Source organism: Carya illinoinensis, chromosome 3 (genome assembly GCF_018687715.1).
Source record: "Carya illinoinensis cultivar Pawnee chromosome 3, C.illinoinensisPawnee_v1, whole genome shotgun sequence".
Taxonomy (NCBI): Eukaryota; Viridiplantae; Streptophyta; class Magnoliopsida; order Fagales; family Juglandaceae; genus Carya; species Carya illinoinensis.
This window is the reverse complement of record NC_056754.1, coordinates 20,253,324-20,277,459: the sequence shown is the minus strand read 5'-3', so window position 1 is coordinate 20,277,459 and position 24,136 is coordinate 20,253,324. Positions and strand designations below refer to the sequence as shown.

At 34.7% G+C, this 24,136-nt stretch overlaps 1 long non-coding RNA gene and 1 other non-coding gene across 3 annotated transcripts; both read left to right on the top strand.

Annotated features, from left to right (window-relative positions):
• The first annotated feature begins 6,321 nt into the window (after window positions 1–6,321).
• Window positions 6,322–6,407, top strand: TRNAM-CAU. The gene is given in 2 exon segments: window positions 6,322–6,359; window positions 6,372–6,407. It is a non-coding gene; the product is annotated as a tRNA-Met (tRNA).
• On the top strand, window positions 6,358–23,919 carry LOC122305660. Of its 2 annotated transcripts, none has more exons than XR_006241194.1 (3): window positions 6,358–6,575; window positions 6,689–6,876; window positions 23,691–23,919. It is a non-coding gene; the product is annotated as an uncharacterized LOC122305660 (long non-coding RNA). The 2 variants fall into 2 exon arrangements; XR_006241195.1 differs by lacking the exon at window positions 23,691–23,919 and adding an exon at window positions 9,793–9,852.
• Window positions 23,920–24,136: the final 217 nt, after the last annotated feature.

Genomic DNA, 24,136 nt, shown 5'->3' with positions numbered 1-24,136 from the left:
TAAAGTGATTTTTTTTTAGTGGGGTGTTACAATAATCCTCACGTAGAAACTCAAAAAGCAAACCGAAGCTTAGTGTTGAATTAAGTCCACTTAACATCAACTAATATTCCTTTTAAATAAACTCTTGTTTCCTTTAAACTTACTTCATTTTCTATCTATATATTTCTTAAGTTTTACACACACACACACACACACACACACACACACACACACACATAAGAAAATACACATCTTGAAAGCTGATTTGGTGCAACCTACATAAAATTTTTAATAAGGCAAGAGTACTCATATACTGCTTCTAAAACATGAAGTGGAAAAAATTATGCAGTTAATGAATTTGGTCTCTAAATGTATTAGTTGCACTCTTAAGTTTCTATAAAATTCACTTTACAAAGCATGATGTAATAATTGATATTTGATGGATGCTAAAAAGAATTGATATTTGATGGTTTGCACGGTAAGATGACGAGGAATCAGATATATGGACTAGTGTAAGTACATACTATTGACCGTTTCTCATTGAGACCGTTCATAAGATGAGTCTCCAGCTCCCCTTAATTTTAGGAGCTCTTGAAGTGGTCCACTCCGAGTCTTCATCAAGTTTGTAGAACGTTGGAATTGCTCCATAATAAACTGAAGTCGTGTGATTCATAGCTGCCAAAACTTGATGGAAGCTTTGGCTATAAATATTATGGTTTGGTTCCCAAACTTATTCAACTCAATCTCCTTCATTCTTACACGATCTAAATAGAGTGAGTAGGGTTTGAAAGTGCCAAAACAAAAAAGGAACAGTGAGAAAGTGTGAGTAAGCATCAATGGCCGGAGGTACAATTTCTTGTGTATTTTAGTTTTTGATTATTATTAAGTTTTAATTCTACAAATTTTTAAATCGTTATTATGCTTACATTTGGTATCAAAGAAAACGACATGTCAAACATATGGGTCTGGTTTTATAAAAGGAGAAAAACGACACGTTTTTCATTTTTGGAAAAATGACATGTTATTTATTTAGGTCATTTTAGGGGAAAAAAAAGTATGAAAAATGAAATTTAGTTCCCACACCCTTTGTACTTATAACTGTTGTGCTATATTTTTGTGCTTATAATATGTCTAACATGTTTAATTGGTTCGATTTGGCTATGCTATAAGTTTTGCTCAATTTTTGTATATAATTTTTATTTGATTTAATTATGTGCAATTTAGATAATTGTTGTGAAAATTTAATAATTATGCCCATATTTAGTTTGCATGAATTGATTATTTCTGCTCTAAATTAATATATGCAATTTTTGGATGAGTATATATATAGTTAAAAGCATGAAATTAAATGTTATGCATAATATTATAGTTTTAATTATGCAATGTTTATACTTAAATTGTCAAAACATTATGTACATAATAATAACACGTTAATTTTAGTTAAAATTATGCAATTTATAATTATTCTCATATTTAGTTAATCCTTATGCATAAAAAATATAATGTCTAGTGATCAATATGATTTTTAATTAATTAGAGAATAGCCACAACATCTTTAAATAAATAAAAATTATATATTATGATTGATTAGGATCACATAAGTAATATTTAGACATTAATTATAATTAATCATACTTAATATAATAAATTTTATCCCACATGAATTTTTATTATATTTATGTGATTAATTAGGGTAAAATATCAAATTATTCAAAACTTACCAACATGAATTATGAATTAATTTAATAATTTGATAGTTTTATCATAAATTTTAATTTAATATAGAATATATATTAAATTATAATCATAATATACCCTTTAGAATTATGTATTAAGTAAATAATTTGATAAATTCTATCATAAAGAATAATTGAATCGGCTTGGATTAAAAATTTAGCTCACAAGCAATTTTTATGTCATTAGATTCAATTTTTAAGCATAATTTACATTGGTAAATTATAAAATTTTATTTAGGCCTAAGTTTTAACATAAACATGCGTAATCTATAATTTTATGCAATTGTACAACCTACAAATTTCTATGATATTCGTTATGATATCCCTGAACTTAAGGGAGATAACTATAAGGTCTGGAATGAGAGAGTTTTTGTTCATTTAGGGTGGATGGACATAGACTATACTATTAGGAAAGACGAAGCATCAGCACTCACTGATACCAACACTGCAGTGGACATCGCGTTTTATGAATGATAGGAGCGATCTAATCGCCTCAACATGATGTTCATTAAGGTTAGAATTTTTGTTGGTATTCGTGGTTTTGTTGATCAACATGAATAGGTCCAAACTTGCTGAAAGCCATTGATGATCAATTTATCACTTCATACAAGACATTAGCAAGCACCCTAATCATGAAGTTCTCATCCATAAGGCTCACCAGTGTGAAAGGTGTGGGCGAGCACATCATGCAAATGAGGGACAATGTGGCTCAATTGAATAAACTTGAGATTAAAATGTCGAAATCCTTCATTGTGCACTACATCTTGAACACCCTTCCATACCAATATGCACCCTTCAAAATCTCATACAACACGCATAAGGATAATTGGTCAATTAATAAACTCATGACCATGTGTGTTTAAGTGGAAAGGAGACTAGTATGGAACAGGGAGAAAATGCAATGTTGGCAACGCGTGGAAAGAGCAAATCTCAAATCAATCAGAAATGGAAAGGTAAAATACCTCCCCAAGCTGATATCAAGAAAGATTCCAAGTGTTTCTTCTGTAAAAAAAATGGCCACATAAAGAAGGAATGCGCCAAATTTCAGAGTGACCATGTAAATTGGGACGATATCAGAGTGATCTAGGTTTATACCATGGGAGAGCTACAAAGAAAGTAATGAGGTACTTTCAAGGAACCAAAGACTACATGCTTATGTATAGACAAACGAATAATCTGGAAGTAATTGACTACTCAGATTCTGACTTTACTGGCTGTATTGATTCGAGCAAATCAACATCAGAATTCAATTTTTTGATGGCCGATGGAGCTATATCATGGTGGAGTGCCAAGCAGACTTTGATTGCCACTTCTACTATGGAAACCGAGTTCGTCTCCATTTTTTAGGCTACTTCACATGGTGTATGGCTTAAGAGTTTTATTTTTGGGCTTAGAATTATGGATTATATCTCTAGGCCATTGAGAATGTATTACGACAATTCAACTGCTGTTTTTATGGCCAAGAACAACAATAGTGGGAGTCGAAATAAACACATTGACATTAAGTATTTAGCCATAAGGGAACATATTAAAGAAAAGAAAGTGGTCATTGAGCACATCAACACTAAGTTAATGATAGCTAATCCTTTGACTAAGGGCATGCCACCATTGAAATTCAAGGATCATGTAGTGAATATGGGATTTGGTTCTATTATGTAATTTTTCATTATATGAGCAATGTTATTTTAATGAAATTCTTAATTATTCTTATGTTTTTCTCATATTGATGTGCACCTTAATTTAATTTTGAAAAAATTCATCTATGTTGGACCAATAATAAACATAGGGTTTATTCATCAAGAAATTGTTGCCACGTAAATTATAATATTTAAGAAATAAATACATAGTAATACATGGAAGGTAATGCTCATCATTGGAGGACTTATCACCATGATTCATGTACTTATTAATTAATATAAATTATCGATGAGTTTAAGATGAGACATTAGGTTAGAAGTGTGGATCAAGTGGGAGAATATTGACCGTTTCTCAAGGAGACCGTTCGTAAGAACGAGTCTTACGAATGGTTCTTCAGCTCGCCTTAATTTTAATTGAAGTGGTGCACTCCGAGTCTTCATTACATTTGTAGAACGTTAGAAATGCCCCCATGATAAACTAAAGTTGTAGGACGCGTAGCTGCCAAAGCTTGTTGGAAGTTTTGGCTATAAATACTACGGTTTGGTCCCCAAACTCATTTAACTCAATCCCTTTTAGTCTTATACCATCTAAATAGAGTGAATAGAGTTTAGAAGTGCCAAAATGATAAAGATACAATGAGAAAGTGTGAGTAAGCATCAATGGCCAGAGATACGATTTCTTGTGCATTTCAGTTTTCAATTCTTAATAAGTGTTAATTTCGCATTTTTTGAATCGTTATTATGCTTACATATACGATATGGTGTGAGTCCTTGAAATATTTCTTATATTAAATACCATTAGTGGGCTTGTTATCAACAGGTTTGCACTTATGAGATTGAAAAATGCACATCATGATCATAAGCCTAAAGGGTTGGCCTTTAAACGTAAGTTCCACACGCTGATATTTGTCTTTACTTAATTTGTTTAAATGACTGAATTTTTTTAATTGTTACTATAGACTGTTAATTGCAAGCGTTTAATAGTAAATTTAGTGAAAAGGGAATGGAGTTCTTATGCTTAGTTTTTCTCTAGATCCCAAAAATACTTATCAATAGTTTAATAGTAATAATATATGTGATCTTGTAGTGAAGTTTTTATCTAAAAACTTTTATTGAACAATAAAAAGATTAACTAAAATTTAAGTTTCAACATTACAAGCACAATATGCCTTATCATCTTTTATTTTTTTGAGAAATAGATTTCAATTCATTCATCAAGGAAGTTACAGTTATGATTGATAAATACAGGGAGAAAATCCCAATTACAAGCTAAACTACTCATCTGTGTGGGACTTCCCCTCGCACAAATTCTTTTGTGGCGAACATTGTTTGAACTTCAAGTAAACTCTCTAATGACAAAACCTTGTGAGATACGAGACTCTGTAAACAACAAAAGTGTCCATCTCAACTTGTTGGAGAAAACACAACCTAAACCCCACCCTCCAAAGGAGAAGCGGGAGAAAAACCTCTACCTCCAAAGGAGGAGAGGGGCAAACCTTCCTCCTCCAAAGGAGGAGTGGGACAAGCCTACTAGGGACAATAAGTCCAATAGCCTATTTCTATTTATTTAATCTAAAACAACATTACACTATTAAACATTAAAACAGTAAAATCAAAATAGCACAACAAAATACTACAAATAAAGGGACACATGGATTGAAGAGGACACGTGGGCCCAGCCCTAGGGTTTCATCTCTAAACATCACGCCGCCCCCCCTCCCCCCATTCTCAAGTCTGCCTTCCATTTCGTCGCTGCAAGAATGATTGTGCGATCTTGGCTTGGTTTTGGGGTTAGCCAGGGAACCGACTACTAAATCTCATCTCTGAAGTGCAACCAAACTAAATGTATGTTCTTCCAGAAGAAGTTGCATGTAGTTTTCTCCATACCAATTGGTTTAGGGGCATATGAAGATCTAGTATCTTTAAAATGGAGCCTTTGGGGACGGGAGAGATTCGGGTATCATTATAGGCAGTGTGAGCCTTTCAGAATCTGAACTCCTGACCCACGACGACTCTATTTTCTAGGTTCAAAATAGAGGAATCCACTTTGAGCCACGACGATACCAACCTAACAGACGCCTATCGCCTGTCGCCCTTAAGCCACCATACCTCACCCACCAAAGCCTTATTCTCAAAACACCAAAACAAACTAGAAACAGAGAAAGGTAGGGTAAAACAAGAAAAGAACGGGAAAATAAACAAAGAAACAAAGAAACGACTAGATAAAACAAGAAAAACATGAATAAATGATGGAGGGAGGGAGGGAGGGAGGGAGGCGGGGATAGCTTTTCTATTTAGGTTTCTAGTGAGATGTGGGAGCTTCTCTCTCTTGTTTCTCCAATTGATTTCAAGGGGCCAATGTGCCTTATCATCTAGATCTATAAGACTTGTCCAAACTTTCAAATTTATATCAAGTATTGAATACTACCGGAAAGACCAAGATTTATTATCTGGTTAACATATTGATTGGCTTATCTTGACACTTCCAATTTCAACAACTACTGAGTGAACTTTTTGGCTATGAATAAAAATATCGTTAAGATAGGCTTCAAAAAAAAAAAATAGAGGATGGATTCTTGGAGATTATTTGGTAGTCTATGTTTTGAAAAGGACATTATTGGAAGATTTAGCCCGGTTGCAATAGTTGATTAATTTTATTCAATAAAATATAGACGAGTTTAATTAGCATAATTGATTATATTTTATCCCTTTTTTTAAGATGCATTCAAATTTGAATTTAGACAACATGTCTGTTTTATTTTATATATATGTATATAACTTCATCCATGCTAAAATCCTTTTATTAAAACAGAAAGAAAGAAAATTTTGTTTTTTATATATATTTAGAAATTTTGTCCCTTAGATTTTCTCAAATATAAATTTGCATATGCCATTAAAAAATTAGAATTTAAAAAAGAAATCCTTTCAACTTATGCCAAATTTATTAAGTCTTTCTAAAGGACCATCTAGGGGTGGTGGCGCAGTTGGCTAGCGCGTAGGTCTCATAGCTATCTGAGTTATCCTGAGGTCGAGAGTTCGAGCCTCTCTCACCCCACGTTATTCAATTTTCCTGCAAGTTAAACACTTCGTAATTAGGCCCAAGGCCCTAAACCCTCGACAAAACCCAGACAGACACAGTAGGCCGCCTTCAACCTCTCCCACGTTTTTCTCTACCAATCGTCGAACATCGCACTAGGATTAAAGGTGGTGGAGAGGAGCAAAGGTAAGCAGAACCCTTTTCCCATTCCTCAATCCCATCTCTGATATCCTTCTCTTCTCCGACTTATTTTTTGAGGTTAATTGTTGCTTTTACTCGGTCGTATTTTTGTTTGTCAGAGAGAGCAAGAGCAAAATGGCACCGCTGAATACAATATCGTAAGGAAGGTGAAGGAGCACCACAAGAAGAAGGCCAAGGAAGCCAAGAAGCTCTCCCTTAAGCACAACAGAAGCTCAAGGCCCTCGAAGCCCGCCGTGCCCTCGCCCTCGAAGAGTTGGAGCAAAAGAAAGCCGCACGCAAAGAAAGGGTACTCCCCATTTCCTGTCTTCACATTATTACGTGTTAGTTTGCTCTATGACTGAATCGGTTAGTTTTTATCCTTGCGCTATTGCACATGTGTATCTCGTTATATTTATTTCTCGGTGTGGATTGGGCGTTTCTGGAGCAAATTATACCTACCCACGAGAGATATTGGTGACATCCAATGTTTGTTTAGATGGATTTTGTGTGCTTGCTTCTCATTCTCTGTGCCCAGACTGCATATGGGTCTTATATAATAGTTGGGTCTTATATAATAGTTTTGAAAAGGTAAGCATTGAAAGGAAAGAGAGGGAGGTTAGTCTGATGTTTTGTTAAAGTGCATACGTGTCCTGAGGCTAATGTGTGCACTATTCTGGACCCTCTCCTCTAACTTGATTATAAGTTGCTTCTAAGCTTAAAGTCTGGATTTTTGGAGATGGCGTAGATCCGTACGTAGATCATATCAATAAGGTACTGAAGAGAATATTTAGTTTTGGAGCTTTTAGAACTGTGAGAGGAAGATGATTCTCTCTTCCTGGTTTGGTGATTTGGAGGAAAAAGAATGATAGAAGTTTTGAGCACAATGGAAGAAAAACTTATTTCTTCAAGACTTTGTTTCTTTGGACAGCTGTTATAGACTTTTTTAATAAGTGAAAGTAATGTTTTATTTGATATAAAGGCCATCACACTACCATCGCCTAAGTACACCACTGTTATAAACTCTTTTTTTTTTTTTTTTTTAATTCACACTGTTATAGATTTAATTGGCTGAATTTCAGGATTTTCTTGTATGTTTTTTTATTGGGACTTGCCCACCGCCAGAGCTCTCGCTAGGCATTTTCTAATTTTTTTTTTTTTTACATCATTTTTAAATATTTTTAAAAATAAAAAATTTATAATATTATTAAATAATATTTTGTTAACCACTAAGGAAAAAAAAAACTAAAAAAAAAAAAAATAGAGCGGGAAGCTGTAGTGGGATCCCCCAGCAAGATGCCTAGTATTTTCCTTTTCTATTTCCAACTAGGCGTTTCTTGTGTCATATTACGTACTTGGGTCATGCCTTTGGGTACCTGGATTATGCTTTTTGGGTACTTGGGTTATGCTTTGTGCAAGCTAGCAACAAGTTATTGTTGGATCTTGAATAAAATTCGAAAACACTAAGATCTCATATCAAATCCATGTAGAAATATAATAAAGAGGGCATACTGTTAGCATTATTAAAAATTAATGGACCTACATAGATTAGGAATTTCACATTGTATAATTGCTTAATATAAAGTTTGGATAATGTTTGTAAGGCCTAATAACTGCGATCCATAAAGTGACATAATGGGGTCAACACATTTCTAGAAGCCCATGGTTTTGGTCAGGTCATGAACATAAAGTGGTACGGGCCCAATTCATGTGTAGAGACCCATTAAGGACCTATGTAATTCCATTATTTTTTGATGGGCAAAATTGGAATTCGGGGTGTTATATATCAGGTCATGGTCCCCACTCCATATTCACACTTTCTACTCTACACATCCCATTTCTGTGAGTTCTTACTAAAGAGTGAATATTGGACATGAAAGATCATACTGCTATGCGCTTTTCTCCAGTGGCTACAGGTATACTCTCTTTGATATATTTCTACACGAATTTGACAAAAAATCTTGGTATTTTCGGATTTTATTCAAGATACAACAAGTGCTATCAGAGCAACTTGTCAGATCTGTGCGAAAATAAGGTTTTGTATTTGTGAAATCGTTCTTTGTATTTTGTAAATTTTTTACCACTCAAGTTCATTTAGTTTCGATTTCTTGGAGTTCTTGGGTGACCATGAAATTTTGTTTTGAGTTTTTGTGGCTGTCATTGGTATGTAGCTCATCGGAACTATAAAAAACCAACACTTTTAGTGGCAAAAGTTGTTTTTCTATTTTCTTTATTCTCGCTTTTTGACTAAAAGGGACTGCTAGAGACATGAGAGGATGCTAGAAATGTACTTACCGACATCACCTCATCTAGATCTGCCGGAAAAGTGGTCCGGTTGGTCGGACCGGTGGCTAGAACAATGGCACCGCCAAGGTCTTTTTCTACTATAGTGCTTGTAGCATAAGGTTTTCAAATTCGGGTAGGGTTTTGGTGTGAATTGGATTTGGGTTTTTAAAACAAGTCATGGGCTTGGTTTAGTTTGTCTAATTCCTGGGTGTAACACCCTGTTCCCGTAGGATAGAGATGTTACTAATATACATGACAAAATATCCAATAAAGAGACTTATTATTCTGAAATACCTCATTTATTGAAAAGAAAACTTAATTGAAATGACATAAATAGTCTTGAAACTTGAAACTGAAAATAAAGTAAAACATGAGCTAGTTGATTGAGTTGAATTATTACATTTTTAATGCTTTTGGAACCAATATATATTAATTCTTTCATTACTTTATCATTGGTTTTATATGGAAAAATGAATAAATCAAAGTTGTGATTTTAATTGATTAAAAGCATGAATTTCTGCTCTAATTTTATCAACTGCCAATTAATATGGAGTATGGTACATTTCGCTCGAGCGGCGGCTTCTGGCCGCTCGAGCAAAGTCAGACAGATTCAAACGCTCGACTTCCGCTCGACAGTGGGCTCGAGCGAGATGCGGGAAAAGAGATCGCTCGATCGGAGGCATTTGGCCGCTCGAGCGAATTCAGGCAGAGTCGATGTTCGCTCGACAGGCCGTCCGAGCGAACTTAGGCAGAGTCGAATGCTCGATGTTCGCTCGACAATCCGCTCGAGCGAATATCGCATTTTTACAGATCAGGGTTCATTCCGTCGTCAGAGTATATATATGTTTTTTTTACATCTTAGGACGTCTCTTGGGCTGGAAAACTCGGTTTTTGAGTAGAGAAACACTTAGAATTCATTTTTCCTTTGATTTTCGTTCAGATTCGAAGAGAATGATTTATTCAATCGATCATTCACGCAGCTACACAATTTCCATTGGATCATTCACTCACACTGCAGCAGATTGAAGAACTCATTGAGGGGTCCAATTGCCACTGCAGCTCAGCCTCCTCCACCACTTCGAATCTTCATCTCCATTCAACTGGCTTGATCTTTTCAATTCCCTACTTGCTATTTCATTTCAGTTTTAAGTTTCTGAATTATTTTGGAGAATTTTGATTTAGACGTTTAAGTAATTTATTTGTTATTCATTTAATTCATGTTATTTATTTTTATTGTTTCGTTAGGCTTTCAATTTAAGAGTGATTACAATTACGGTGATTTAATTTGAGAATTTGTGATTTGAATATAATGATGAACCCTAGAACATTGAATTTGGGGCTTTTCAATTTTCAGTGCATGTTTTATCAATTACTTCCTAATTTAGTTTAATTCTTAATTTAGTTTTATTAATTTCTGAGTTTAATCTATTAGTCCTTTACATTCCGATCCGACAATCAAAATCCAAAAATATGAATCTAGTCCAAGACTAGTGTCCTCTCTCATCCATTGCACATACCATCATTTTATTTTCTCTTTGTGAAGTTTTTCACCTTTTTCAATGAGTTTATTTCTAAATAACTTTCCCTGAGGAGACGATCTAGGAATTTATTCCTAATTATTACACGACATCTTCCTGCACTTGGGATAGTTTTAGTGCTACTCATTTTTGAGTGAGTCACTAGTCTTAAAAAAAGACTAGTTATTGAAATGAAGTCAAAGAAAGCTTAATCCTTGTTTAAAAGACACTTATTCCTTTCTAAGTCTTTATACTAGAACTACTCCTGGCCATCCAGCTCTGCATCATCATAATCAACATCTATGGTAATCAACATAAAAGAAAACAGAAAAATAAACAGCAAACAAAATAAGTCGAATACTCAGTAAATAGCACATTATACCGTAAAATATTATTTAGCTTAGCATAAACTTGATTTTTAAAGCCTCATCATAACTTTCATATAACATTCATAGATTCTCATAACATGCTATACATCATTAACATGAGCGGAAACATACAAAATCATGGCAAACATGAAACGTGAATGCATGAGTAACTTGTTTATCTTGAATTTTACTTATTACATAGTGAATCATGCTTGAGTCCATGGCACCTCATAACTTCTCATGTAGTGAAACATGCTTGACTCCGTGTTTTACTTAACTTGCATAACATGGAGTAAAACACGCTTGAGTCCGTGTTTCACTTATCTTGCATAACATGGAGTGAAACACACTTGAGTCTATGTTTCACTTAATTTGCATGGCATAGAGTAAAACACGCTTGAGTCCGTGTTTTACCTATCCTGTATAACATGGAGTAAAACACGCTTGAGTTCTTGTTTTACTTAACTTGCATAACATGGAGTGAAACACGCTTGAGTCCGTATTTCACTTAACTTGTGTAACTTGTACATGATATTTTCTTGTATGTAGCATAGCATACATGACATGTCCTAACATGATCTAAACATTTTATAACATTTCATGGCATGCATGATCCGAGAACTACATGAACATGGCATACATGATTTGGCTATTTTTTACATGGCACACTTGACTTAATCTATTGCATGCAAATTACATGGCATACATGGTCTAAGTACTACATGAATATAGCATGCATGATCTAGCTATTTTAATTCATAGCTTACTTAACTTAAATTATTATATGATCATATCATGGCTTCTATGTGATTTTAGTAACATTCAATCCATCAATCAACAATCCATAATAGTATAACATATATAAGCTTACTTTCATGGAAATCGTCGTAATTCATAGAAGTTCATGAAAGCGATCTAACCTTGACTTGGCTCTTAGTGCAACGTAGATAATCGTCAAAACCATATCATATTATCATACCTAATTATAATATTTTCATTACGCATACATTTATATGATCATACTATTTTCCTCTTAGCGCTGCTTCTGAAATCTCACGTCGTACCTCGTGACCTATACGAGGCACTAGATGTTACTAAACTTTTTAGAAAACGTGTCGTAGCAATCTAATTACTTAAAATCTTACCATAGAGATAATTTTAATAAATATTCAAATATAAAAAGATTATATAAAAAATATTATTCCAAAACTCATATCATAATCTTAATAATTTTATAAAAAATAGTTAAAGGTCAATTGGAATATTAACTAAGATAATAAGTTGAAACAATATAAACGAATACTTTAAAATATGCTTAAACGCCCTTCAATATTTTCTATAAAAGAATGAGTCTAAGACTAATATATTTATTTAAGTGAAACTTTGGTCTCATTTAAATTTCAGCCCAGCCCCAATTACAGAAAAACTCATTTAAGGTTACTAGAACAGTTTTTGTAAATACAACCAGCCCAATAAAATAATCAAGCCCACAAGAAATCAGCTCACTTAACTATTAAGATAAATTTCTGAAATATACTAGAATCAAGCCTAATTTAAAACAAAATTCCATATTAATGAAACATGTCTAATTAACCTCAAGCCCAGCCCATAAGGAGAAAAAAAAAAAAAAAACCACGTATATGATCAAGTTTAAAACATAAAGTCTGCCTAGTTCCTAGAGGGTAAAGAGGTAACTTCACCAAAAGTTCCTTTATGAGGCAGTTTACGGAAAGGTTAGGTGCAATGGATTGAAGAGCATTTGTGTAATAACCAAAACTTGCATGTGCTTTTCAATAAAGTAAAAGAAATAAAAAGACATGAACAAAGGAAATAACCATTTGCTGGAGAAAGAAGGCCATGCGATGGGATCTGAGGTTTGCTAAGGAAAAGTAACATGCAACAAGAGAGAGAAAAACTAACAAGCCGAGAAACACTAGAGAGAGAGAGAGAAGGTGGCAGACTGTAGTGGGCTTACCAGATAGTGGGGTGTTCGACGAAGTGGGCTGACTAGCAGCATCTGTGCAGATCTAAAAGTGCTCTGACGAGGTGGCTGGGTAAAAAGAAGGGCTGCGCGAGTACTATCTTTTCTTTTCCCTCTTTGTCGACTAAAATTCTGAGTGATTAATCTAAAGGTTTGGTGGGATTTTATAAAGGTGAGGGAAAGGGTTTTACGTGAGTTTTCACGAGATTAGCTAGATCTGATTTGGTTTTGATCTTAGAATCTTTTCAAAAAAAATTTGAAACCTATCCAATAATAATAGAGAATACAAGATAAAGGAAACTACCTTAAAAACTCTAATTAATCTAGTTTATTATCTCATTTAACAAAAAAATAATTATAAGCATCTGATAAAAATATAAGTAAATAATAAAATGAATAAATAAAATAATAACATAATAATTATAAATAATCAAATAAATAAATCAATAAATAAATTCTAACTGAATTAATCTAAAGTCTTATTATAGGTTCGTATATTACACTAGGTCCATTCCTTCTGTGAAAATAAGGTGAATTGGGTTGAATGAAGGATTGGGTTTTGTGTGTTACTCTACCCCATGTCATAAGGCAATTATAATTGAAAAAAATCTGTGGACAAAGCTTATACGTATGGGATGAATCAGAATTGCCATTTGACTTTGACACATCCAGTTGACTTGTTGACTAACCCGTTTGACTTGTCCTATTGACCATCCAGTTTGAGCCACTTGGGTTAACCTGAATCCAGATCTGGGTTAGGATCCAACAAATAATAATAGAATTATATATTATTTGAATATTTTAAAATATATATATATATATATATATATATTAAAAAAATCTGAAATATCTCTACTATATACATATTGTTTTATATTGTCTTATTTCTATGAATAAATTGTAACACCCTCTTCCTGTAGGATAGAGATATTACTAACATTCATAGCATAGTACTCGGTAAAGAGATTCTTATATTAAAATACCTCATTTATTGAAAACATTAATTAAACTGAACATAACTGTTTTTAAAACATGAAACTGAAAACATAAAGTAAAAACATAGACTAATCCTACATGTGACTTTTTATCCAAAAATCATAAAAGAAACTAAGTCCTTGCACTAGATCTACTCCAGGTTCTCCAGCTTTACATCATTACAATCATCATCTGTGACAGTTAAATGTAGGAGAGAGCAAAGAAACAAACGAAAAAAATAAGTTGAATACTCAGTAAATAGCATATCATACCATAACACATAACTTGGCAAGACTTAATTTTTGAAAGACTCTTTAACTAAACATATATCATTCACAGATTCTCATAGCATATCTATTCATCATCAACATGAGTGGAAATATACATAATCATGGCAAACATATAACTTGAATGCATAATTTGTCATAACATGGAGTGAAACACACTTGAGTCCGTGTCTCACTTAACATAAGGTGAACCACACTTGAGTCCGTGACACCGCATAACATAACTTGTGGTAAACACGCTTAAGTCCTTGTCACCTTTAACATAACTTGTGATTAACATGTTTAGGTATGTGTCATCCTTAACATATTTTGTGATGAACACGCTTAGGTCTGTGTCATCCTTAACATATCTTGTGATGAACACGTTTAGGTTCGTGTCACCCTTAACATAACTTGTGATGAACACACTTAGGTCCGTGTCACCCTTAACATAACTTGTGATGAACACACTTAGGTCCGTGTCATCTTTAACATAACTAGTGATGAACACACTTAGGTCCATGCCATCCTTAACATATCTTGTGATGAACACGCTTAGGTCTATGCTCGTGTGTTTTCCACTCATGTTAATGGTGCATAGACATGTTATGTAAATCTGTGATGATATATGCATGTATTAAATTAAGTTATGACTATGCCTTGTAAAATAAAAGGCTCTAGGCTGAATGGGCCTAAGGCCCAAAGGCCTGTTTTAGCTTTAGATAATTGAAGCCCTATGTGTGGAAAACACACGGGCTGAAACTGAAAATAGAGACTCCTAAGAGGAGCCTTGTGCGACAAAAAAGCAACTCACCGAGGGAAGGGACCAGCTACAATGAAGACACTAGTGGCTGGGTGTGACCGGCGATGTAATGGGTCTTCTTTGGGTAGGGTGATGCGACAAAGTGAGAGAAAGGAAGGAGTTAGAGTGAGATAGGCTAAAACCAAAAAGAAGCAGAGAGGAGACTGAGTGCGGCAGCAGTGACTTACCGGAGGAAGTGGATTTGATGGGGTTGGGTGGGCCGGCGATTTCTGTGGCTAACAGTGGTTTTCCAGTGTCCTGGGGGTGGTCGGCTGTGGGTGCAGGAAACTAAGCCTATGCGTGAGTTTTCTCCATCCCGTGTAAACTAGATTTATTTATTTTCTTTTTTGTGTGATGAATCTGAGTGTATCGTGGGATTTTATGGATGAGGAAAGAAGTTTTTTATTTACGTGGGTCTTCAGGAGATTAGATAAGGTATGGTTTGAGTGTTAGTTCTAATCTAGGAATCTTTTTAAATTGAAACTCATCCGATAACAACAGAGGAACCAAGATAAGGGGAAACTACCCTATGAGCTAAAAACTCTACTTAATATGATCTGTTATCCCATTTGAAAATAATAATAAGAACCCGATAAAAATAGAAGTAAATAATAAAATGAAATAAATAAATATAATAATTATAAATAAATAAATACTTACTAAATTAATCTTAAGTCCTATTTTAGGTTCGTATGTAACAATCTCCCCCCCCCCTCCCAAGAAAAATCTCGTCCTCGAGATTACGTACCTCAATCAAACAAGTATGGGTACTTGATCTTCATGTCTTCCTCTAGCTCCCACGTAGCCTCTTTTTCCGTGTGGTTGCTCCAAAATACCTTGACCATCGGAATGGTCTTCTTACGGAGTACTTGAGTCTTTTATGCAAGGATCCCAACTAGAAATTCCTCGTAGGTGAGATCCTCGTGAACTTGGAGGGGCTCATACTCTAATGATGATATTTCCAAGCGAACTCTAGTCACAGCAGGCTAGAAAAGGCAAAATGCAGAACTAGTTTCAGCACGAGAAAGTGTTCATCGTTTATATCTTGTTCCCTTTACATTTGAATTCTATGGAAGTTATCTAAGTTTTGCTTGTGACTTGGAGGTATAGAAGCTTGGTACATGATGAAAACGTAAAACTTGAGTTTCATATGTATAGTTCTACATCTTGGTAGGGTAGGAAAGGATTAGGTCGCGAAGAAGGAAGAGGAAGGGAAGGAAGTTTTTTGAGCAATGCAAAGATGAAGGTAGTGGTGATTGAGCATGGCTAAGATGAAGGCCATGGTGATTGGGAAGGAAGTTTTCTTTGTGGGAGAGAAGAAGAAAAGTTACGGGGAGAAGGAGAAACAAGTAGAAGGGGAGAAGGGGGTGGGGGCTGGGATAAAAGAGAGCAGAAGGAAAAAGGGGGGTCACGGACTCACGATGTGTTTTTCCAAAAATGTTTCATTTTCCAAGAAGGCCATGATTGCACGCTGACTCCCCCTTGAGTTTGCAAGAAGTATTTTTCATCACAGAGAGCTTGTGAGAGGGAAGAAGCCGCGCGACACTTACCAAGAGAAGGAGGCTGAGAGTGGTCAGTGACACCACTGAACTCCTTAGAATGGTGGTGCGACACAAGAGAAAAACAAAACAGAGAGTTAGAGAGAAACTACCTAGCTGAGAATCATAGAGAGGGAGAGAAGGGAGGAAGATTCCGTCGTGGGCTTACCGGAAGGAGTGGGTTTGTAAGAGTTGGGCTGGTAGGTGATTTCTGTGGTTGTTTCTGGCGAGTTAAGTGCCTCGGTTGTGGTTTATAGAGGCTATTATGTTGGGTTGGTGTGTATAATATTTTCTCATTTTTGTTGAGGGTCTCGTGGATTTTATAGAGAGGGAAAAGAGGGAGTACATAAGTGATCTGGAGATTGGATAAAGTTTGAATTGAAGTGTTGGTTCTAATCTAGGAATCTATTCAAACTGAAAATTAAAGATAACTATATTGATAAGGAAACTTCCTAATGAAATACAAACCCTCTTAATCTGATCCATTGTTAAATTACGGAATTAATAAAAATAAAAATAAAATAGATAAAAATGAAACAAATCAAAATAACAAAAAAAATTAAATCATAAAAAAAAAACACACTTTTTGGGGTCTGGATGCTACATAAAGTTTTCTCCTTAGTCATATAAAAGTTTTATGAGTTGCATTAAGTTACATCTATATCCATGCGAATGATAATCGGTTTAACGGGAGGTTGTTATTTGATCAAATCATAGATGATATAAGGTGATTATTTGTTATTTGTATAATTTCTTTTTTAAGATAAGCCTATGCATTCAATAGTCAACCCAAAGGAAGGCTATTGTTTGGCTAGGCCAATTTTGCATTATTTATGATAACCAGCCTTATTGAGAGAGGACACCACTTGCATGTTGTAGTTATTGTCCAAAGACTTGATTGCAATGATGCGCTAGGTCTCTCATACGGGCCCACTTTTATAAAATCATAATTTTTGAATTTAAATTTGTCATAGTGTCTAATTGATTTTGTTGTTCAATTGGATTAAAGTTTGCATGCAAAATTATGGTTTCTTTATTTAAATTTCAAGATCGATAAGATGTTTATTTATTATGAGTTTCTTTTGTTTTCTTATAGTGAATACATCCTTGATATTTGCTGATTTGAATAATATTCCAATCCTTACTTGATCAAAGTTTACAAAATGGAAAAAGCATGTTACTATTGTTCTTGGGTGTATGGATCTAGACTATGCGCTTTTGGTTGATGAGCCTCCCAAGTCTACTGATTAGAGTTCTACTGATCAAAGAACAGCTTATGAAAAATGGGAGTGCTCTAATCGCATGAGTCTGAAGCATTCTATTCCTGATTCTATTCGAGGTGAAATGCCTGAAGAGGAAAATGCCAAAAAGTACCTGAGCCAAATAACATACCGATTTGTTGCATCGAAAAAGATAGAGACAAGTATGCTTCTTAGCAAACTTGCCTCAATGCGGTATAATGGCAAAGGGAACATAAGGGAGTATATTATTATAACATACGAACCTAGAATAGGACTTTAGATTAATTCAGTTAGAATTTATTTATTTATTTGATTATTTATAATTATTATGTTATTATTTTATTTATTCATCTTATTATTTACTTATATTTTTATCAGATGCTTATAATTATTTTTTTTGTTAAATGAGATAATAAACCAGATTAATTATAGTTTTTAAGGTAGTTTCTTTTATCTTGTATTCTCTGTTATTATCGGATGGGTTTCAAATTTTTTGAAAAGATTCTAAAATCATAACCAAATTAAATCTAGCTAATCTCATGAAAACTCATGTAAAACCCTTTCCCTCACCTTTATAAAATCCCACCAAACCCTTAGATTAATCATTTAGAATTTTAGTCGACAAAGAGAGAAAAGAAAAGATAGTACTCACGCAGCCCCTTCATTTTACCCAGCCACCTCGTTGGAGCACCTTCAGATCTGCACAGACACTGCTAGTCAACCCAATTCGTCGAACACCCCACTATTTGGTAAGCCCACTGCAATCTGCCACCTTTTCTCTCTCTCTAGTGTTTCTCGGCTTGTCAATTTTTCTCTCTTGTTGCACGTTACTTTTCCTTAACAAGCCTCAGATCCTATCGCATGGCCTTCTTTCTTAAGTAAATGATTATTTCCTTTGTTCATGTCTTTTTATTTCTTTTACTTTACTGAAAAGCACATGCAAGTTTTGGTTATTACACAAATGCCCTTCAACCCACTGCACCTAACCTTTCCGTTAGGGGTGTAAACAGTCCGGTTTTATATAAAATTTAGGACCGAATCGGTATGCACCAGTTTTGTATTTTTTAAAACCGATTACGTACCAGTTACACTCCTAAACCGGTACTCCGGTTTTACCGGTTTTAATATAGTATATTATAGTATATAATAATATAGTGATAATATATTATAATTGTATTATAGGCTATAATGATATATTATAAAATATAATATAATAATATATTATAATATCTAATGATATAGTATTAGTATAACTATTAATATTCACTATATAATATTAATATAACTATTAATACAATAAATAAAATGATATAAGATTTTAAAATTTAATATTATATTAGTTAGTAATTTATCATATAATACAAAACTAATTTATATATAGTTATATATTATATATACAATATTATATACAATATAAAAAATTAATATATATATATATATATATATTAATCGGTCAGGTTCGGTCCAGTCCAGTTTTAGAAAAAGAAAAATCAGAACCGGACTGATTTTAACCGGTTTTAAGAAAAATAAAACCGATACCGGACCGAACTAAGCTTGGGACCGGACTAATCCCACTAGTTTGATACGGTCCGGTCTGATTTACCGATTTATCGGTTTTTTTTTTTTACATCCCTACTTTCCATAAACTGCCTTATAAAAGAACTTTTGGTGAAGTTGCCTCTTTACCCTCTAGTAACTAGGCAGACTTTATGTTAAACCTGATCGTATACGTGGGTTATTTTTTTCCTTGTGGGCTGGGCTTGAGGTTAATTAGACATGTTTCATTAATATAGACTTTTGTTTTAAATTGGGCTTGATTCTAATATACTTCATAAATTTATCTTAATAGTTAAGTGAGTTAATTTCTTGTAGGCTTGATTATTTTATTGGGCTGGTTGTATTTACAGAAACTATTCTTTTTTTTTATATATAGAAATATGCTTCATTGCATTTATTCAGTAAATGAAGTTACAACTATGACTTATAAGTCAGGAGAACCAGACTATAAAATCAACTAACGCAACTGCTCAAGAGCTTCCCCGCACACAAAGTGACGGACATTGTCTAAAAGTTCTAAAACTCTCAAAAGAGAGAGTAAACGCTTTGTATGACCAGAGACTGGATGACCCCTCCAACCTCTAGGGAGGCGGAATGCAGAGACAAATGCTATGTACAAATAGTCCAATAGCATATACCTAGACTAAAACTAAATAAACAGACAACCCACAAAACAAAACCAACAAAAACAAACCAACCACGAGCACGGCTTGAGCTCCGATGGCACACCCTCCACAGGCAATCGGCATTACGAGCCCTAACGACACGAGCACCCAGCTTGCATACGGACTACAGCAACCTCCACAGCGAAGGCCGGCCGTACGACCACCGACCGTAGCATCGCCCGCTGCTCTTAGCTCTTTGCCTCAAATTGAGGCCGCCCAACAGCTCATCATCACCTCACTGTGGACTTCAAAGGGAACATACAAAACACCAAAACAAACACAAAACATGACAAAAGAGGCAGTGAAAATACAAATACAGAACAAACACCAACAGATCCACTGAACGGAGGGACGAAAGACACAAAAAATAGAGGTTATGGTGCAAGAGCAGCTGGAGGAGAGCCGACGGTCGGACTATGGTTTCCCGAAGTCTGAGGTCCCAGGAAAGCCCAGTTTTGAATCGGTCGGTAGCTCCCCGGTGGTGTGTGGCGGCCACGCACTGGAGCGTCCGAGACTTCGTCCCACGCATGCGAGCTACGCGCCACTCCGTTTGGCGCCGTGTTCGGTGGACTTGAAGATTGGCAGCTGGCGAACATTCTGGCGGGACGCGTATTGGTGGACGGCAGTTAGAAGGCAACCCGATTGGCACTCCCCCTTATTTGCTTGAAAACACAACTACAAACGAAAATTAATGGAGAAAAACAGAATTCAGAACAAAGAAAAGAGAAAGGGGAGGGGGAGGGAAGAGAAAAGTTCGCCCCCCCCCCCCCCCTCCCCCCAGTCGAGGAGCAGTGGGTTTGGATGTAGGGTTTCTTAGAGAGAAGGCACTGAGAGGTTTTTGGCTATAAATTCAATTCTCCCCTTCTTTGACCAACAGAAACTATTCTAGCAACCTTATATGTTTTCTGTAATTGGGGAGACCAAAGTTTCACTTAAATAAATATATTAGTCTTAGACTCATTCTTTTATAGAATATATTGAAGGGATTTTAAGCATATTTTAAAGTATTCTTTTATATTGTTTCAACTTATTATCTTAGTTAATATTCCAATTGACTTTTAACTAATTTTTATAAAATTATTAAGATTATAATAGGAGTTTTGGAATAATATTTTTTATGTAATCTTTTTATATTTGAATATTTGTTAAATTATCTCTATGGTAAGATTTTAAGTAATTAGATTGCTACGACACGTTTTCTAGAAAGTTTAGTAACGTCTAGTGCCTCGTATAGGTCACGAGCTACGACGTAAGATTTCGGAAGCAATGCTAAAAGGTAAATAGTATGATCATATAAATGTATGCGTAATGAAAATAGAAAAAAGCTATAGACAGTCGGCTGGTGCAAGCGTGGGGCAAACATTGTCTGATGTGGAAAAATAAAAACGCACCATTTCAATGTTTGATCTCATTTTCCCAGATTTTCAACTCTTTCTTCTTTCACTCTGTGTTTCTCTCCATTCTGTGTTTCTCTCCCTCGAAGCCCTTCCATTTCCTGCAGAGTCAAAGAATTGCATTTGCAATATTAAGAGTCTACTTTTCCATTGGGAAAATGAAAAATTAAAAAAAAAAAAAAATGGTTAAATCTTATCCATCCTTTAGGGAGTATCTGGAGTGATAGGCCACTTCTGTCAAAGCATCTCGCCAGGCATCTGCAAAAGGAGAAATTCTTGGCCGCTTTTGTCAAATCATCATCCCATATCATTTGCCCCCAAGCTTGAACTCATAAAGATGAAGGCTTTCCTCCCTCTCCATGCAACCGATTAAGCTTTACCTTTCCTCTCTCTCTCTCTCTCTCTCTCTCTCTCTCTCTCTCTCTCTCTCTCTCTCTCTCTCTCTCTCTCTCTCTCTCTCTCTCTCTCTCTCTCTCTCTCTCTCATGAATTTCTTCTTCTTCTTGTCTGCTGTGAAGACTGGTCCCTGACTCCATAGGGTGCGCCTTGTGCGATTGGCTCTTTTTTGTTTTGGTAGGTGGCTTTGGGTTTTTTCCCAGTTATTTTATCTAAGTTTTGGTTGATTTTAGATTTGGGAGTTCAATTCTAAGTTCTATTTCTCCGTAGCTTTGTTTTGGTTTATAATTAATTTTCAATTTTGGAGCTTGGTTGGGTTTTCTTCTAGTTTATCAACATGGGTTTTGTTCTATTTTAATTTTGGATTTCGATTTCGAGTTTTTTCATCTTCAATTTCAATGGATTTTCATCAATTTGGCTTTTCCCCATCTTGATTCTAATCTCCTGCAAAAGTCTCCCTCTGATGCCGAACATTACTTGGATCCACATGATAGAAGATGGGAAAATTTTTCATCCCTCTCTTTCATCCTTATTTCGAGTTCTTCATCGTCCTTAAAGGTGACAATCCCTTTCTCAACCAAGGCCTCATATAGACATTTAGTAAAAATATAATGAGTGTCTTCACCTCTAAAGTTAAGGACACTTTGTATTTCCATGGTGATTCAAAAATAGGAGAGGAAAGATCAGATGATGATGGGAGTATTTGAACATTGCTAGCAGAAGCCATTGGACACTCTGCTAAGCCTAAGAAATCATTTCCTGGAAAAGCGTCTTTTTTCTTTCTTTCTTATTTCTCCCCAAATCAAATGAGCAAGGAAGATGAAGACTAACATGAACACACAACTGAAAGCCCAAACGAGTGGGAAGACAAACATCTAGAAGAAGCCGAGCTCAATGTTTTTTCTTTCTTTCTTATTTCAATTTATAGCAGGGCTTCTTTTCTATTATGTCTTTTTTTGTTTTAATCTGATGTGGCTTCACCGATTGCTTACTGACTATAGGTAACAATTGTACATAGAAGAATTGATGAAAATATTATAATTGGGTATGATAATATGATATAGTTTTGATGGTTATCTACATTGCGCTAAGAGCTAAGTCAAGGTTAGATCGCTTTCACGAACTTATATGAATTAAGACAATTTACATAAAAGTAAGCTTATATATGTTATGCTATTATGGATTGTTGATTGATGGATTGAATGTTACTAAAATTACATGGAAGCCATGATATGATCATATAATAATTTAAGTTAAGTATGCTATGAATTAAAATAGCCATATCATGCATGCTATATTCATGTAGTACTTAGACCATGTATGCTATGTAATGTGCATGCAATAGCTTAAATCAAGTATTCCATGTAATAAATAGCCAGATCATGTATGCCATATTCATGTAGTTCTCAAATCATGCATGCCATGAAATGTTATAAAATGTTTAGATCATGTTAGGACATGTCATGTTATGCTACACTACGTACAAGAAAATACCATGTACAAGTTAAACAAATTAAGTGAAACACGGACTCAAGCATGTTTCACTCCATGTTATGCAAGTTAAGTAAAACACAGACTCAAGCGTGTTTTACTCCATGTTATACAAGTTAGGTGAAACACGGATCTAAGTGGGTTTCACTCCATATTATACAGGATAGGTAAAACAAGGACTCAAGCGTGTTTTACTCTATGCCATGCAAGTTAAGTAAAACACGGACTCAAGCGTGTTTCACTCCATGTTATGCAAGATAAGTGAAACACGGACTCAAGCGTGTTTCACTCCATGTTATGCAAGTTAAGTGAAAGACAGACTCAAGCGTGTTTCACTACATGACAAGTTATGTGATGTCATGGAATCAAGCGTGGTTCACTATGTAATAAGTAAAATTCAAGATAAACAAGTTACTCATGCATTCACATTTCATGTTTGCCATGATTTTATATGTTTCCACTCATGTTAATGATGTATAGCATGTTATAAGAATCTATGAATGTTATATGAAAGTTATGATGAGGCTTTAAAAATCAAATTTATACTAAGCTAAATAATATTTTACGATATGATGTACTATTTACTGAGTATTCGACTCATTTTGTTTGTTGTTTGTCTTTTTGTTTTTTCTATGTTGATTGTCACAGATGTTGATTATGATGATGCAAAGCTGGATGGCCAGGAGCAGTTCTAGTATAAAGACTTAGAGAGGAATAAGTGTCTTTTACACAAGGATTAAGCTTTCTTTTACGTCATTTCAATAACTAGTCTTTTTTAAGACTACCTCATGTTTTACTTTATTTTCAGTTTCAAGTTTCTCTTCCTACACAAGTTTGTCCTTCAAAAATTATTTATAATACTCAAAAGGGAGAAATGGACTTTTAATTAGCTCATTGTTCATTATGTGCAAGAGGAAGAGAGATTGAAACAAGAAAGAACATAAAGTGCTCACGTGACAGTTTTCCCTCATGATAAAGTTAAGGTAACTGCGGATGCTAGAACTTCACAGCCAATTGTGCAATAAGAACATGATAAGGTTTTTACCTGTTACTTTTGCAAAAAGGATGGTCATTTGCAGAAGAATTGTTTCCAA